This window comes from Tamandua tetradactyla, chromosome 7, assembly GCF_023851605.1.
Source record: "Tamandua tetradactyla isolate mTamTet1 chromosome 7, mTamTet1.pri, whole genome shotgun sequence".
NCBI lineage: Eukaryota > Metazoa > Chordata > Mammalia > Pilosa > Myrmecophagidae > Tamandua > Tamandua tetradactyla.
The window spans coordinates 75,886,880-75,892,828 of NC_135333.1; the positions used below are offsets into that span (position 1 = coordinate 75,886,880).

The window sequence follows — 5,949 nt, forward strand, 5'->3', positions numbered from 1 at the left end:
TTCATTTTGTACAATGAAATGTATTTAATAAATGGTGTGTGTTGGGGGGGCCCTTGTGTTTTGATTGTGCTTTCTATTACTTCTATAGAACTTAAATATCTACTACTTGTTTTCTACTTCCCATTCACTACCAAGATTCCAAGGAAAGACAAAAAAAAATGCCAGTAATATGAAATTGAAAACTTAATATAAATAAATGTTAACTAATAATAGGTGGTAAATTACTTAAAGGGATAAAGAGGGCTCTAAGTCCAGATGTAGCAAGTTCAAGCCATCAGCTACTGTTCAGTATGGTGGCATCCAGTGACAGTGTGAACTGTGAGGAGTTTACTGAGTTCTAGGAATTACTTAAGGTGATAAGGACAATTGATGACAAAATAATATATGAATTAAATACCACAGTCTCACCAGCTTGCTTTGCAGGGAAAATTGATTCCAGCCAAACCTGTAAAACAACTGTATGAGTCTATGATGATCTCAAGCCAGTTGGGACAGAGTCAGAAAACACTGTATAGTTCAGACTTCAGCAGAAAGAAAAGATCTGAGAAGACAGAGAAAAGAATTTGGACAATTTAACATTATTAAAGCAACTTAAGAGAAGAGCAGACAAAGTTGAAATGGATGCAGTCAGAACTTAATGTTGAAGAAGTGGTAAATGACAGGAGCTGGAACGTGTTTAATGAACACTGCTGAATTAATTTCAAACCTCCAAAGAGTAAATAAACAAAAAGAAATACTTTTGCTTTCAAGGACTGGGTCATCTTAAAAGAGATAAGCATGAAAGACATCAAGAGGGTTGATTTCCAGGGGTCTTAGGGTAGTTCAGTGATAGAATTTTTCTTGCCATGAGGAAGACCTGGGTTCAATTCCAGGCCAATACAATGTGCCCCCTCCAAAAAAATTGTGAACAAAATTCCCTATGATATATATACATCACATATATACCTCTTTGTATGTGTAAGTATAGATTTAGAAATATATATATATGTAGGGAGACATAAAAAGAAAAAAAAATTCTATAGCCATGCCACCATGAACATGCACGATTTTGTTTGATCTCAAAAGCTAAACAGGTTGGACCTGTTAGTACTTGGGCTGGAAAGAGGGTAGGATTCCTAGATTGATTTCTGAGACAACAGTTCAAGACCTTTGTTGATTTCAGCTTCACGTAGCAAGACCTCAAGTATAAATACATCTAGTAAGTATGGAGAAATCAACTGCTATTTTATAGTGATCCCGTAACAAAGTGTTTTTTAACTATTAAAATAACTTTCTGATTTTTAAAAAAATCAGCTACTACTTCTAAGTGGAGGAAGAATGGACAATAAAGGAACTAAGGACTTAGAAGTGTACCCTTTTCCCATTTTCCCAAGGGATCTCCTTATATAGAGAAATGCAGCCTGCTTGAAATGGCAAAAATTTGCCAGAGGCTTGGAGCAGATGATAACATAGTTGCCTCCAGCTGGCTTGGGGTACAACTAGAATTTTTGCTGAAGTGACCCCTGAAGTTGTCCGTAAGCAGCTGCTAGATAGGAGGATTATGGTCTGAGCAAGCACTAGAGCTATGAAGAAAGCAGCCAACTGGAATGGGTCAGAAGCTGCCACTAGGTGGGGAGAGAGGGCACAGGTGGCCTATGAGGGCAGCTAGGCTATAGTGCTAAGAGAAAATTGTTATCTAGAATCTGAAAGAGAAGTATCTTTCTGTGAATGTCATCTTGAAGTGCTACTCCAGATCCCTCTATTGAGAAAGGCTTATGTTGTGCCAGCTGGCAAAGAGAACATATTTATAGGGTCTAGCTTGTATCACAAAACAGGGCAAAGAAGAATGGATTTGGAGCTAAAAGACAGTAAATTGACAACTGGTACAGACACATTTTCCTTAAGTTGCCTTTTTCTCTCCCAGAGGTGTGCCTTCCCAATACTGCCACATTTAGAGTATATCCTGTTCTAATTTTCAAGCTACAAGAATGTGTTATATCAGAAATGGAATGGCATTTAAAAAGGAAAATTTATTATGTTACAAGTTTACAGTTCTAAGGCTGTGAAAATGTCCCAATTAAAGCAAGTCTATAATAATGTCCAATTTAAGGCACCAACAAGAGGTTACCTTCACTCAAGAAACGCAGATGACATTCAGGATTTTTCTCTCAACTGGAAAGGCACTTGATGAACCTGGCGGCAGCTGCTAACTTCCTCTCCAGGCTTCTTGTTTCATGAAGCTCTCCTGGGGGCATTTTCCTTCTTCATCTTCAAAGGTCTCTGGCTGTGTGAGCTCTCATGGTTCTCGTGGCTGTCATGGCTCTGATGCTTTTTCCAAAGTGTTTCCTCTTTTAAAGGATTCCGGTAAACTAATCAAGCCCCACCTGGAATGGGTGGAGTCACATCTCCTGCTAATCAAAGGTTAATACCCACAACTGGGTGAGTTACATCTTTGTGGAGATAATCTAATCAAGTTTCCAACTGACAATACTGAATAGGGATTAAAAGAAACAGCTGCCTCCACAGGATGGCTCAGGATTAAAACATGTCTTTTCTAGGGTCCCTAATCCCTTCAGACCAGCACAGTCCACTCTCTGAACCCTAAAAAAGAAATGTTTTTCCCACATACAAAATACATTCACTCCATCACAATATCACAAAAACCTTAAAACATTTCAGTAGCAATACAAATACAATACAAGGTTAAAACCAGTACAAAGTCTCATCAAAGTTAGTTACAAGCATGATTTGTCCTAAGGCAAGATTCTCCTCTCACTCTGGACCTGTAAAAACTCAGAACAAGTTATCTATCTGCTGCCAACATACAAAGGAGGGACAGTCATAGGGTAAATACTCCCATTTCCATAGGGAGAAATTGGAAAGAACACAGGGGTCACCAGACCCAGGAGTCTCAAAAACCTGCAGGGCAAACTCCATTAGATTTCAAAGTCTGAAAGTCATTTATCTTCTGGCCTTTAGAAAGTGACAGTCCCGCCCTTTCCAAGGGCCTATGCAGCAGCCCGTCTCTCTCCAAATGCAACCTTGGGGGACATTGGGGAGACCACCTTTTTCTTGGCTCCACCCTCTTCAAGCATTGGGGTCACACCCAGGGTCTCTGCCATCTCCGGGGCACATGCTCATCCCCTTCATGTGGTGGCAGGCAGGGTATCCCCAATCCCCAAGGAAAATGTGCTCCACCCTCTCCAAGGCCTGAGGCAGTACAACTCTTCCACTGCAGTGAGGTGGAAATGCCCATCCTCTACCTTCTGGGCAAACTCACCCTCTCCAAGTGCTTGGGTGGGTCCACTCTCCTGGCCTGAGGTCTCTTGACTTCAGACTTTAGATTCCATAATTCTGCTTCTGAAGTCATTTTACCTTCACTGTTTAACTTTTCTGAGACTTTAATCCAGACTGGCAGTGGTTGCGTTTTCACAGATTCCACAGCATTCTTGTCGGCTTTCTATGTAGCAGGCTCAGATCATGCCCATCAGGCAGAAGGATTTCCACAAATCCTTCCTGGATAACTCTATCTCTAATCCTGGCTTTCTTTGAAATGGCTGTTTCCACCTTTGGTCAGATCTTCATTGGGGCACAATTCTCGGCAGTCTCCCTTCCCGGAAGCCCAGAATTTTCCAGAACATCAATTTCTGGTTTCTTTTGCCCAACAGTTTAGTTCTCAGCTTATCCCTTTCCTGTCGCATTTCTCTGTAAGTTGCAAGGAGGAACCAGGCTGCATTTTCAACATTTAATTCGGAAATCTTTTCTGCTAAATATTTAAGTTCAAGGTTTTTAAAATCTACCTTCCATTTAAAGCCTGCAGTCAGTTTTGATGAATTTTCTGCAACTGTAAAACAAGGGTCACGTTTTTTCCAATTTACAATAACACATGCCTCATTTTTGTCTAGAGCCTTGTCAGAGGTGTGTTTAGAGTCCACATTTCTACCAACAGTCTCTTCAAAGCATTCTAGACCTTCTCTATCAAGCTCCTCACAACTCCTCCAAAGTCTTCCGCTTATCCATTTAAAAAGCAGTTCCAACATGTTTGGTATTTGCAAACTACAGCAGCACTGCACATCTCTGATACCAAAATTTGTTTTAGTTTGCAAGTTGCCAGAATGCGATATACCAGAAATAGAATGGCTTTTAAAAAGCGGAATTTATTAAGTTGCAAGTTTACAGTTCTAAGGCTGTGAAAATATCTCAATTAAAGCAAGGCTATAGAAATGTCCAATTTAAGGCACCAAGAAGAAGTTACCTTCACTCAAGAAAGGCTAATGACGTTCAGGATTTCTCTCTCAACTGAAAAGGCACATGGTGAATATGGTGATGTCAGCTAGCTTTCTTTCCAGGCTTCTTGTTTCATGAAGTTCCCCCAGGAGTGTTTTCTTCAACTCCAAAGGTCTCTGGCTGTTTGGGCTCTCATGGTTCTCATGGCTTTGAAGCTTTTTTCCAAAATGTTTCCTCTTTTAAAGGATTCCAGTAAACTAATCAAGACCCACCTGGAGTGGTGGCATCACAGCTCCCTCTAATCAAAGTTAATACCCACAATGGAGTGAGTCACATCTCCCTGCAGGTAATCCATTCAAGTTTCCAACCTACAGTACTGAACAGGGATTAAAAGAAACACCTGCCTCCACATGATAGATCAGGATTAAAACATGACGTTTTTAGGGTGCATAATCCTTTCAGACTGGCACATACCCTTTCAAGTCCCTTATTTTCAATTCCCAATTGCCAGTATCCATCTAGTATCTCAGACCTTTCCTCTTTCTGGAGATGAGTTTATATACATTCCGCTACCTGTAAGGCCACTGCACTCATTTCCTTAATCTCGCCCCTGAATCTCTGCTTTAAGTGTAAACTACAGATTTAGCTCTGCTGGTTTTAGATGTTTATATTCTCACTTATTTGCAAAATGCCATTGTTGCTTTCTTTGAATATCAGTAAACTATTATTGTGTGAGAGACCACTCAATGGGCATGTAACAATAAACATTTATTTCTTGCTTATACCTCTTGGGGTCTACTGGGATTTGACTGACATAAGATGGGTTTAGTTACATACTATGGTTTGGGATCAGGTCTGCTCCATGTGCTTTTCAACATCCTTGAACCAGTGGCTGCTCAAGGCAGTTATTTTTATGGCAAAAGGTAGGAATACAAGAAACTAAGCTCTTCCATGAGAGCAGATTTCAAATCTCTACTTGAAACTCATTCCATTACAGAAGAAAGGCATACAACTGAGTCCAGCATTAATGGGGCATACAAATGTATTTCCTCCTTAGAAGTTGGGAGAGATAGGAAGTGAATATTTGTGGAATAATAATCTACCATAGTCTTCCCACTTTTATAAATATCCATGTCCCTCCCATACTCAAAATACACTGACTCTTACCTTAAGAGTACCAAAGTCTCATCAAATCATGTCCTAAAGCATGAAGTCCATGATCTCAAGAGCTGCATAAAATCTGCATGTGGCTTGTCTTGGTCCAGAGAACTTTGAGCTGAGATAAGTTATTATCTACCTCAACACCCATACATTCCCGCCCAGAAACTGATTAACTGCAATAAACACTGTAATTTAAAAAGGGCAAGAATAGCAATCACATAGCAGTCATTGGTCCATAGAAATTCTGAATCTGGCTGGGAAAACGTTGCCAGATTCCACAACACTGGAGGTAGAACTATTCCTTACAAGGTCCTGGTGATAACCCGTGGAAGTAGTCCACAGTCTGTTGTTCCTCACTGTTCTTAGCTTTGATATTTTCTTCTTTTTTTGTTCGATTCCAATCAACACAGTCCGGTTTTTAAATTTTTTTTTTATTTATGCAGTATTAATTTCCCAGTTGTTAAAGTAAATACCATACAATGGATTGGCTTAACAACAAGAGGTTATTGGTTCATGGATTTGAGGCTATAAGTCCAAAATTGAAGGGTCAACAAGAAGATATCTTTTCGCCCAAGACTATGG

At 40.0% G+C, this 5,949-nt stretch overlaps 1 pseudogene; it reads left to right on the forward strand.

The window, feature by feature from the left end:
* The first annotated feature begins 290 nt into the window (after window positions 1-290).
* On the forward strand, window positions 291-723 carry LOC143689801 (protein MIX23 pseudogene; annotated as a pseudogene).
* Window positions 724-5,949: the final 5,226 nt, after the last annotated feature.